This window comes from Microcebus murinus, chromosome 20 (genome assembly GCF_040939455.1).
Source record: "Microcebus murinus isolate Inina chromosome 20, M.murinus_Inina_mat1.0, whole genome shotgun sequence".
NCBI lineage: Eukaryota > Metazoa > Chordata > Mammalia > Primates > Cheirogaleidae > Microcebus > Microcebus murinus.
This window is the reverse complement of record NC_134123.1, coordinates 67,939-80,053: the sequence shown is the minus strand read 5'-3', so window position 1 is coordinate 80,053 and position 12,115 is coordinate 67,939. Positions and strand designations below refer to the sequence as shown.

Below are 12,115 nucleotides of genomic sequence, written 5' to 3'. Positions count from 1 at the left end.
GACTCCGGATCCCCCAACATCAGGTGCCACCACCAAAGATTCCTACGTGTAGCCCATAGAACCCCAAAAGCAACGGGACGAGTTCTGGTCACATACTCCCTCAAAATGACATCCTGGCCTTCTTCTGGAACTCCCTCCCCTCTCAGACTCTCAAGGTTTCATCCAGCGTGTCGGTTCCCACAGAGCAGACCTTTGGTCTGAGACCTGACAGTCCAGAAGCCACGCATGCTGCCGCGTGACGGCGGTGTCGCGGCTTGGGACAAGAGGAGGCCCCACGGTGCGGGCTGGGGCGCCAGGCACCGCGGCGGGCGCTGAGGGTGGGGGTGACCCCCACCCCGGGCCGCCGACTCGCTCCCAGAAAGGGGACAGAACAAGAGGCAAAACAAAAAAAAAAAAAGAAGAAGCCTACGGCACCCGGTATTCCCAGGCGGTCTCCCATCCAAGTACTAACCAGGCCCGACCCTGCTTAGCTTCCGAGACCAGACGAGATCGGGCGCGTTCAGGGTGGTGTGGCCCTAGACGGCGGAGGGCGCCCCTGCCCCGCTCAAGAAGCCGAGCCTCTCTGCGCTTCCCCGCCGCCTCCTCCCCCCGCCCCAGGCCCCGCGCCGGCGCTGACCCGCACCGGGCCGGGCCTGTTGAGTTCACCGGCCGGGTCCGGCGGGCTCCAAGGGACGGGGGTGACAGGCGGGGCGGGGCGGGCAGGGAGCGGCGGGCCGGGGTGGGGGGCTGTCTCTCTATACACACACACACACACACACACACACACTCACACTCACTCACTCACACTCACACAAGATGCGCCTCCACGGCTGGACTCGCCAAGGTGGAGACCTTCCAGCCCCCTTCCTCTCCTCGCCTGGCCCACCCCCAGCTCGTGGCCGCCGCCGCCGCCGCCGCCGCCGCCGCCGCCGATTGCGCACGCGCGGGTCGCCCGCCCTTTGACCCCAGGCAGGGGCCGCCATCCCCGACAACCCCTTTCAGCTGTGCCCCCCACCCTGTGGGTGGGCTGCCGCCTATTCCCCCGGGCCCGGGCTGGGGCACAGCGCATGGGGGAGGGGAGCGAGTGTATGGGGCGTCTCTCTCTCTCTCTAGGGATGTGTCCCATGGGTGGGGTGGCGTGGTTTGTGGGGCGCTGAAGAAATCAGTCCCCTCCATCTCCTACCTCTGGAAAACGCCCAAGCCCTTGGAGAACTGCCGGCAACGCGACCGTGGGGGCCGGGACCCTCCTCTGTGTCCTCCTGTGGCCCAGTCCAAGGGGCCTGGGCCTGGCCGGGGCTGCATTGGACCCCGACCACCCTGGCGTGTGGACTCGCTAAAAATCGGCGATTAGATATTGGATTCCAGCTTCATTGAGGTCATTTCACTAATGAGTGCACCGGAAAGAGTTTCCTAATCCATCTGTGAGGGTGGCAACTGAAAGAGAATTTTAAAGCTGACAGAATAGGCGAGGAAAGGCATAGGAGATTTCCACACCCAGTAAGGAAGCCTTTCCCGAAATGGAAGAAAGAAACGAGCAAACAGAAACACCGGTAGCCCGCCAGGATCAGAGTCTGCCCCCGAGAGAAAGTACCCTGACCAGGTTCACCCGTGGGTGGGTGGCGAGCTAGCGGCATTCAGAAGAGCGAGGCCCGCAGTCTGTGCAGAAGACACCTGCACTCGGGTGTGTGTGGCGGCACGATTCACAAGCAGCTCCAGATGTTAAGCCAAGGAGAAGCCAGGGAGTTCCCAACGCCCCAGGTGTCCTCAGCCCACGACTGGCTGCTGGGGGAATGCGAAGCCCGGCTCCTTGTCTCAGAGCCCTTGTCTCAGAGCGGGACAACCAGGAGGTGTGACGTACACCCCGGGGTTCCCAGGAGGATCAGGCTGAAGCTGGGACTTGGCCTGAAAGTGTCCCCTCGCATGGCCACCCCCTTCCCCTTCCTGCTCCTCTACTCCTGGTGCCCCTCCATCCAGGGGCCAGACCTTAAAGAGTCACCCGCAAGAGAATCCTGGTCCCAAAGGAGCCTTCTGGGGGACCCGTGCTGAGAGAGGTTGTGGGCATGGCCCGCTGGGGCTCTGCCCGACCCAGGGCTGAGAGATGCAACCTCCCAGCTCTGGGTCCCTGCAGGGGAAGCGTTGGCAAGCACAGGGCCAGTCCTCCAAAGGCCCAGGTGCAGGGAGCCCAGGCCAAGCAGCCTGTGGAAGAAGCCACCCCGGGAACACGACTGCAGGCCACGGCCCTTCCCACCTCCTCCTCCTCCTCCTCCTGCTCCTCCACACCCCCCGACCTCCCACCCCCCCACCCCACCCCCCGACATGGCGCAGGGCTCAGAGACACCTCAGACACTTGCTACCCAAAGTGCAAAGGGCATCAGTTGCTCCTCCAAACCCCCCCCCGTGCCCAGCAGACCGCGTTGTCCAGCCAGCCCCCGGGCCTCCCTGGGGTGCCCAGCACAAAAGTGCAGACAACCACCAGACCCTCAATCTCAGTTTTCGGATGTTTTTGCCACTCTAAGGACCCGCAGGCCAGCTGGGCCTTCTGGCAGGACAGAGAGCCCCGGAATCCGACGTGGAGAGCTGGGTGTACGTCCCCACGAGGAGGCGGTCCCCACCTCCGCGGCTCTCCTTTTGCGGGGGGGAAAAGCAGCCACGGGGCCTCAGAGAAGACACCAGGTTGGGCGCCCGCCCCACAGTGGGGGCACGTCCCCGGCAGGCCACTTAGCGCCGGCCGCCGGCCGGCGGACGGTTGGGTGGCGCGAGACGCTGCGGCCGCCCTGCTACCGGGTCCCTGGGAGGGCGTCCTGGAACCAGCGTCCACACCAAGCCCTTGGAAGGCCCAGGCGACGGAGGAGCCCCGTCAGGCAGGGGCCGAGGACGGTGACGGCCCGGGCGGGGAGGAGCGTGTCAGGCAGGGGCAGAGGACGGTGACAGGTGACAGGCCGGGCGGGAAGGAGTCAGTCAGGCAGGGACTGAGGAGGAGACGGGCTGGGTAAGGGTTAGGGTTAGAGTCAGGGCACAAGTCACAATCGCAAAGACCTGGAAGCGACCCGAGTGCCCATCGACCCACGAGTGCGTAAATGAAATGTGGCGCGTGGACACCACGGAGTGCTATTCAGCTAGGAGGAGCAGCGGTGAGAGGGCACCTCTCGTGGTTCTCCTGGCCAGAGCTGGAACCCGTTCCAGTAAGCCAGGTAGCCCAAGAATGGACACACGAGCACCACGTGCTCGCGCTCACCAGCAAATGGGTACGAACCGATGGACACCTAAGTGGACACAGAGGAATCACCTTCATCGGGTGGGTGTCGGGCGGGTGGGGGGAGGGGATGGGCATACACCTCCATTAGGAACGGGGTGGGTGCGCACCGACTGGGGGATGGGCGCACTTGAGGCTCTGACCCGAGGGGGGAGGCTGGGAGAGGGCAACGTACCCGACCTTAACATTGGTACCCCCACAATACGCTGGAACAACATCAGAGGTTAATGAATAAGAACACAGGGGGGAGGGGGGCACGGGCAACACATGTCACCTTAATACTTGGACTCCCATCATCTGCTTGAAAAGAGAGAGAAAAGAAAATGCAATCATAGAGATAAGAGACACTTTTTAAACATAATGAATCCGAAGAGAAAAGTAAAAGGAGGCCTGTGGAGCAGGTCTGGGTGTGACTCCGGATCCCCCAACATCAGGTGCCACCACCAAAGATTCCTACGTGTAGCCCATAGAACCCCAAAAGCAATGGGACGAGTTCTGGTCACATACTCCCTCAAAATGACATCCTGGCCTTCTTCTGGAACTCCCTCCCCTCTCAGACTCTCAAGGTTTCCTCCAGCGTGTCGGTTCCCACAGAGCAGACCTTTGGTCTGAGACCTGACAGTCCAGAAGCCACGCATGCTGCCGCGTGACGGCGGTGTCGCGGCTTGGGACAAGAGGAGGCCCCACGGTGCGGGCTGGGGCGCCAGGCACCGCGGCGGGCGCTGAGGGTGGGGGTGACCCCCACCCCGGGCCGCCGACTCGCTCCCAGAAAGGGGACAGAACAAGAGGCAAAACAAAAAAAAAAAAAAGAAGAAGCCTACGGCACCCGGTATTCCCAGGCGGTCTCCCATCCAAGTACTAACCAGGCCCGACCCTGCTTAGCTTCCGAGACCAGACGAGATCGGGCGCGTTCAGGGTGGTGTGGCCCTAGACGGCGGAGGGCGCCCCTGCCCCGCTCAAGAAGCCGAGCCTCTCTGCGCTTCCCCGCCGCCTCCTCCCCCCGCCCAAGGCCCCGCGCCGGCGCTGACCCGCACCGGGCCGGGCCTGTTGAGTTCACCGGCCGGGTCCGGCGGGCTCCGAGGGACGGGGGTGACAGCGGGGCGGGGCGGGGCGGGGCGGGCAGGGAGCGGCGGGCCGGGGTGGGGGGCTGTCTCTCTATACACACACACACACACACACACACACACACACTCACACTCACACTCACACAAGATGCGCCTCCACGGCTGGACTCGCCAAGGTGGAGACCTTCCAGCCCCCTTCCTCTCCTCGCCTGGCCCACCCCCAGCTCGTGGCCGCCGCCGCCGCCGCCGCCGCCGCCGCCGCCGCCGCCGCCGCCGCCGCCGCCGATTGCGCACGCGCGGGTCGCCCGCCCTTTGACCCCTGGCAGGGCCCGCCATCCCCACAACCCCTTTCAGCTGCGCCCCCCACCCTGTGGGTGGGCTGCCGCCTATTCCCCCGGGCCCGGGCTGGGGCACAGCGCATGGGGGAGGGGAGCGAGTGTATGGGGCGTCTCTCTCTCTCTCTAGGGATGTGTCCCATGGGTGGGGTGGCGTGGTTTGTGGGGCGCTGAAGAAATCAGTCCCCTCCATCTCCTACCTCTGGAAAACGCCCAAGCCCTTGGAGAACTGCCGGCAACGCGACCGTGGGGGCCGGGAACCTCCTCTGGGTCCTCCTGTGGCCCAGTCCAAGGGGCCTGGGCCTGGCCGGGGCTGCATTAGACCCCGACCACCCTGGCGTGTGGACTCGCTAAAAATCGGCGATTAGATATTGGATTCCAGCTTCATTGAGGTCATTTCACTAATGAGTGCACCGGAAAGAGTTTCCTAATCCATCTGTGAGGGTGGCAACTGAAAGAGAATTTTAAAGCTGACAGAATAGGCGAGGAAAGGCATAGGAGATTTCCACACCCAGTAAGGAAGCCTTTCCCGAAATGGAAGAAAGAAACGAGCAAACAGAAACACCGGTAGCCCGCCAGGATCAGAGTCTGCCCCCGAGAGAAAGTACCCTGACCAGGTTCACCCGTGGGTGGGTGGCGAGCTAGCGGCATTCAGAAGAGCGAGGCCCGCAGTCTGTGCAGAAGACACCTGCACCCGGGTGTGTGTGGCGGCACGATTCACAAGCAGCTCCAGATGTTAAGCCAAGGAGAAGCCAGGGAGTTCCCAACGCCCCAGGTGTCCTCAGCCCACGACTGGCTGCTGGGGGAATGCGAAGCCCGGCTCCTTGTCTCAGAGCCCTTGTCTCAGAGCGGGACAACCAGGAGGTGTGACGTACACCCCGGGGTTCCCAGGAGGATCAGGCTGAAGCTGGGACTTGGCCTGAAAGTGTCCCCTCGCATGGCCACCCCCTTCCCCTTCCTGCTCCTCTACTCCTGGTGCCCCTCCATCCAGGGGCCAGACCTTAAAGAGTCACCCGCAAGAGAATCCTGGTCCCAAAGGAGCCTTCTGGGGGACCCGTGCTGAGAGAGGTTGTGGGCATGGCCCGCTGGGGCTCTGCCCGACCCAGGGCTGAGAGATGCAACCTCCCAGCTCTGGGTCCCTGCAGGGGAAGCGTTGGCAAGCACAGGGCCAGTCCTCCAAAGGCCCAGGTGCAGGGAGCCCAGGCCAAGCAGCCTGTGGAAGAAGCCACCCCGGGAACACGACTGCAGGCCACGGCCCTTCCCACCTCCTCCTCCTCCTCCTCCTGCTCCTCCACACCCCCCGACCTCCCACCCCCCCACCCCACCCCCCGACATGGCGCAGGGCTCAGAGACACCTCAGACACTTGCTACCCAAAGTGCAAAGGGCATCAGTTGCTCCTCCAAACCCCCCCCCGTGCCCAGCAGACCGCGTTGTCCAGCCAGCCCCCGGGCCTCCCTGGGGTGCCCAGCACAAAAGTGCAGACAACCACCGGACCCTCAATCTCAGTTTTCGGATGTTTTTGCCACTCTAAGGACCCGCAGGCCAGCTGGGCCTTCTGGCAGGACAGAGAGCCCCGGAATCCGACGTGGAGAGCTGGGTGTACGTCCCCACGAGGAGGCGGTCCCCACCTCCGCGGCTCTCCCCTTGCGGGGGGGAAAAGCAGCCACGGGGCCTCAGAGAAGACACCAGGTTGGGCGCCCGCCCCACAGTGGGGGCACGTCCCCCGCAGGCCACTTAGCGCCGGCCGCCGGCCGGCGGACGGTTGGGTGGCGCGAGACGCTGCGGCCGCCCTGCTACCGGGTTCCTGGGAGGGCGTCCTGGAACCAGCGTCCACACCAAGCCCTTGGAAGGCCCAGGCGACGGAGGAGCCCCGTCAGGCAGGGGCCGAGGACGGTGACGGCCCGGGCGGGGAGGAGCGTGTCAGGCAGGGGCAGAGGACGGTGACAGGTGACAGGCCGGGCGGGAAGGAGTCAGTCAGGCAGGGGCCGAGGAGGAGACGGGCTGGGTAAGGGTTAGGGTTAGAGTCAGGGCACAAGTCACAATCGCAAAGACCTGGAAGCGACCCGAGTGCCCATCGACCCACGAGTGCGTAAATGAAATGTGGCGCGTGGACACCACGGAGTGCTATTCAGCTAGGAGGAGCAGCGGTGAGAGGGCACCTCTCGTGGTTCTCCTGGCCAGAGCTGGAACCCGTTCCAGTAAGCCAGGTAGCCCAAGAATGGACACACGAGCACCACGTGCTCGCGCTCACCAGCAAATGGGTACGAACCGATGGACACCTAAGTGGACACAGAGGAATCACCTTCATCGGGTGGGTGTCGGGCGGGTGGGGGGAGGGGATGGGCATACACCTCCATTAGGAACGGGGTGGGTGCGCACCGACTGGGGGATGGGCGCACTTGAGGCTCTGACCCGAGGGGGGAGGCTGGGAGAGGGCAACGTACCCGACCTTAACATTGGTAACCCCACAATACGCTGGAACAACATCAGAGGTAAATGAATAAGAACACAGGGGGGAGGGGGGCACGGGCAACACATGTCACCTTAATACTTGGACTCCCATCATCTGCTTGAAAAGAGAGAGAAAAGAAAATGCAATCATAGAGATAAGAGACACTTTTTAAACATAATGAATCCGAAGAGAAAAGTAAAAGGAGGCCTGTGGAGCAGGTCTGGGTGTGACTCCGGATCCCCCAACATCAGGTGCCACCACCAAAGATTCCTACGTGTAGCCCATAGAACCCCAAAAGCAACGGGACGAGTTCTGGTCACATACTCCCTCAAAATGACATCCTGGCCTTCTTCTGGAACTCCCTCCCCTCTCAGACTCTCAAGGTTTCATCCAGCGTGTCGGTTCCCACAGAGCAGACCTTTGGTCTGAGACCTGACAGTCCAGAAGCCACGCATGCTGCCGCGTGACGGCGGTGTCGCGGCTTGGGACAAGAGGAGGCCCCACGGTGCGGGCTGGGGCGCCAGGCACCGCGGCGGGCGCTGAGGGTGGGGGTGACCCCCACCCCGGGCCGCCGACTCGCTCCCAGAAAGGGGACAGAACAAGAGGCAAAACAAAAAAAAAAAAAGAAGAAGCCTACGGCACCCGGTATTCCCAGGCGGTCTCCCATCCAAGTACTAACCAGGCCCGACCCTGCTTAGCTTCCGAGACCAGACGAGATCGGGCGCGTTCAGGGTGGTGTGGCCCTAGACGGCGGAGGGCGCCCCTGCCCCGCTCAAGAAGCCGAGCCTCTCTGCGCTTCCCCGCCGCCTCCTCCCCCCGCCCCAGGCCCCGCGCCGGCGCTGACCCGCACCGGGCCGGGCCTGTTGAGTTCACCGGCCGGGTCCGGCGGGCTCCAAGGGACGGGGGTGACAGGCGGGGCGGGGCGGGCAGGGAGCGGCGGGCCGGGGTGGGGGGCTGTCTCTCTATACACACACACACACACACACACACACACTCACACTCACTCACTCACACTCACACAAGATGCGCCTCCACGGCTGGACTCGCCAAGGTGGAGACCTTCCAGCCCCCTTCCTCTCCTCGCCTGGCCCACCCCCAGCTCGTGGCCGCCGCCGCCGCCGCCGCCGCCGCCGCCGCCGATTGCGCACGCGCGGGTCGCCCGCCCTTTGACCCCAGGCAGGGGCCGCCATCCCCGACAACCCCTTTCAGCTGTGCCCCCCACCCTGTGGGTGGGCTGCCGCCTATTCCCCCGGGCCCGGGCTGGGGCACAGCGCATGGGGGAGGGGAGCGAGTGTATGGGGCGTCTCTCTCTCTCTCTAGGGATGTGTCCCATGGGTGGGGTGGCGTGGTTTGTGGGGCGCTGAAGAAATCAGTCCCCTCCATCTCCTACCTCTGGAAAACGCCCAAGCCCTTGGAGAACTGCCGGCAACGCGACCGTGGGGGCCGGGACCCTCCTCTGTGTCCTCCTGTGGCCCAGTCCAAGGGGCCTGGGCCTGGCCGGGGCTGCATTGGACCCCGACCACCCTGGCGTGTGGACTCGCTAAAAATCGGCGATTAGATATTGGATTCCAGCTTCATTGAGGTCATTTCACTAATGAGTGCACCGGAAAGAGTTTCCTAATCCATCTGTGAGGGTGGCAACTGAAAGAGAATTTTAAAGCTGACAGAATAGGCGAGGAAAGGCATAGGAGATTTCCACACCCAGTAAGGAAGCCTTTCCCGAAATGGAAGAAAGAAACGAGCAAACAGAAACACCGGTAGCCCGCCAGGATCAGAGTCTGCCCCCGAGAGAAAGTACCCTGACCAGGTTCACCCGTGGGTGGGTGGCGAGCTAGCGGCATTCAGAAGAGCGAGGCCCGCAGTCTGTGCAGAAGACACCTGCACTCGGGTGTGTGTGGCGGCACGATTCACAAGCAGCTCCAGATGTTAAGCCAAGGAGAAGCCAGGGAGTTCCCAACGCCCCAGGTGTCCTCAGCCCACGACTGGCTGCTGGGGGAATGCGAAGCCCGGCTCCTTGTCTCAGAGCCCTTGTCTCAGAGCGGGACAACCAGGAGGTGTGACGTACACCCCGGGGTTCCCAGGAGGATCAGGCTGAAGCTGGGACTTGGCCTGAAAGTGTCCCCTCGCATGGCCACCCCCTTCCCCTTCCTGCTCCTCTACTCCTGGTGCCCCTCCATCCAGGGGCCAGACCTTAAAGAGTCACCCGCAAGAGAATCCTGGTCCCAAAGGAGCCTTCTGGGGGACCCGTGCTGAGAGAGGTTGTGGGCATGGCCCGCTGGGGCTCTGCCCGACCCAGGGCTGAGAGATGCAACCTCCCAGCTCTGGGTCCCTGCAGGGGAAGCGTTGGCAAGCACAGGGCCAGTCCTCCAAAGGCCCAGGTGCAGGGAGCCCAGGCCAAGCAGCCTGTGGAAGAAGCCACCCCGGGAACACGACTGCAGGCCACGGCCCTTCCCACCTCCTCCTCCTCCTCCTCCTGCTCCTCCACACCCCCCGACCTCCCACCCCCCCACCCCACCCCCCGACATGGCGCAGGGCTCAGAGACACCTCAGACACTTGCTACCCAAAGTGCAAAGGGCATCAGTTGCTCCTCCAAACCCCCCCCCCGTGCCCAGCAGACCGCGTTGTCCAGCCAGCCCCCGGGCCTCCCTGGGGTGCCCAGCACAAAAGTGCAGACAACCACCAGACCCTCAATCTCAGTTTTCGGATGTTTTTGCCACTCTAAGGACCCGCAGGCCAGCTGGGCCTTCTGGCAGGACAGAGAGCCCCGGAATCCGACGTGGAGAGCTGGGTGTACGTCCCCACGAGGAGGCGGTCCCCACCTCCGCGGCTCTCCTTTTGCGGGGGGGAAAAGCAGCCACGGGGCCTCAGAGAAGACACCAGGTTGGGCGCCCGCCCCACAGTGGGGGCACGTCCCCGGCAGGCCACTTAGCGCCGGCCGCCGGCCGGCGGACGGTTGGGTGGCGCGAGACGCTGCGGCCGCCCTGCTACCGGGTCCCTGGGAGGGCGTCCTGGAACCAGCGTCCACACCAAGCCCTTGGAAGGCCCAGGCGACGGAGGAGCCCCGTCAGGCAGGGGCCGAGGACGGTGACGGCCCGGGCGGGGAGGAGCGTGTCAGGCAGGGGCAGAGGACGGTGACAGGTGACAGGCCGGGCGGGAAGGAGTCAGTCAGGCAGGGACTGAGGAGGAGACGGGCTGGGTAAGGGTTAGGGTTAGAGTCAGGGCACAAGTCACAATCGCAAAGACCTGGAAGCGACCCGAGTGCCCATCGACCCACGAGTGCGTAAATGAAATGTGGCGCGTGGACACCACGGAGTGCTATTCAGCTAGGAGGAGCAGCGGTGAGAGGGCACCTCTCGTGGTTCTCCTGGCCAGAGCTGGAACCCGTTCCAGTAAGCCAGGTAGCCCAAGAATGGACACACGAGCACCACGTGCTCGCGCTCACCAGCAAATGGGTACGAACCGATGGACACCTAAGTGGACACAGAGGAATCACCTTCATCGGGTGGGTGTCGGGCGGGTGGGGGGAGGGGATGGGCATACACCTCCATTAGGAACGGGGTGGGTGCGCACCGACTGGGGGATGGGCGCACTTGAGGCTCTGACCCGAGGGGGGAGGCTGGGAGAGGGCAACGTACCCGACCTTAACATTGGTACCCCCACAATACGCTGGAACAACATCAGAGGTTAATGAATAAGAACACAGGGGGGAGGGGGGCACGGGCAACACATGTCACCTTAATACTTGGACTCCCATCATCTGCTTGAAAAGAGAGAGAAAAGAAAATGCAATCATAGAGATAAGAGACACTTTTTAAACATAATGAATCCGAAGAGAAAAGTAAAAGGAGGCCTGTGGAGCAGGTCTGGGTGTGACTCCGGATCCCCCAACATCAGGTGCCACCACCAAAGATTCCTACGTGTAGCCCATAGAACCCCAAAAGCAATGGGACGAGTTCTGGTCACATACTCCCTCAAAATGACATCCTGGCCTTCTTCTGGAACTCCCTCCCCTCTCAGACTCTCAAGGTTTCCTCCAGCGTGTCGGTTCCCACAGAGCAGACCTTTGGTCTGAGACCTGACAGTCCAGAAGCCACGCATGCTGCCGCGTGACGGCGGTGTCGCGGCTTGGGACAAGAGGAGGCCCCACGGTGCGGGCTGGGGCGCCAGGCACCGCGGCGGGCGCTGAGGGTGGGGGTGACCCCCACCCCGGGCCGCCGACTCGCTCCCAGAAAGGGGACAGAACAAGAGGCAAAACAAAAAAAAAAAAAAGAAGAAGCCTACGGCACCCGGTATTCCCAGGCGGTCTCCCATCCAAGTACTAACCAGGCCCGACCCTGCTTAGCTTCCGAGACCAGACGAGATCGGGCGCGTTCAGGGTGGTGTGGCCCTAGACGGCGGAGGGCGCCCCTGCCCCGCTCAAGAAGCCGAGCCTCTCTGCGCTTCCCCGCCGCCTCCTCCCCCCGCCCAAGGCCCCGCGCCGGCGCTGACCCGCACCGGGCCGGGCCTGTTGAGTTCACCGGCCGGGTCCGGCGGGCTCCGAGGGACGGGGGTGACAGCGGGGCGGGGCGGGGCGGGGCGGGCAGGGAGCGGCGGGCCGGGGTGGGGGGCTGTCTCTCTATACACACACACACACACACACACACACACACACTCACACTCACACTCACACAAGATGCGCCTCCACGGCTGGACTCGCCAAGGTGGAGACCTTCCAGCCCCCTTCCTCTCCTCGCCTGGCCCACCCCCAGCTCGTGGCCGCCGCCGCCGCCGCCGCCGCCGCCGCCGCCGCCGCCGCCGCCGATTGCGCACGCGCGGGTCGCCCGCCCTTTGACCCCTGGCAGGGCCCGCCATCCCCACAACCCCTTTCAGCTGCGCCCCCCACCCTGTGGGTGGGCTGCCGCCTATTCCCCCGGGCCCGGGCTGGGGCACAGCGCATGGGGGAGGGGAGCGAGTGTATGGGGCGTCTCTCTCTCTCTCTAGGGATGTGTCCCATGGGTGGGGTGGCGTGGTTTGTGGGGCGCTGAAGAAAT

General features: G+C 63.9%; 4 non-coding genes across 4 annotated transcripts; all 4 read right to left on the bottom strand.

Annotated features, from left to right (window-relative positions):
- Positions 1–402: 402 nt before the first annotated feature.
- Positions 403–521, bottom strand: LOC142862706 (5S ribosomal RNA). Its single transcript, XR_012913804.1, has one exon. It is a non-coding gene; the product is annotated as a 5S ribosomal RNA (ribosomal RNA).
- Positions 522–4,046: 3,525 nt separating this feature from the next.
- Positions 4,047–4,165, bottom strand: LOC142862695 (5S ribosomal RNA). The gene has a single exon (XR_012913793.1). It is a non-coding gene; the product is annotated as a 5S ribosomal RNA (ribosomal RNA).
- Positions 4,166–7,714: 3,549 nt separating this feature from the next.
- Positions 7,715–7,833, bottom strand: LOC142862684 (5S ribosomal RNA). Its single transcript, XR_012913781.1, has one exon. It is a non-coding gene; the product is annotated as a 5S ribosomal RNA (ribosomal RNA).
- A 3,526-nt stretch (positions 7,834–11,359) lies between these two features.
- On the bottom strand, positions 11,360–11,478 carry LOC142862673 (5S ribosomal RNA). The gene has a single exon (XR_012913770.1). It is a non-coding gene; the product is annotated as a 5S ribosomal RNA (ribosomal RNA).
- Positions 11,479–12,115: the final 637 nt, after the last annotated feature.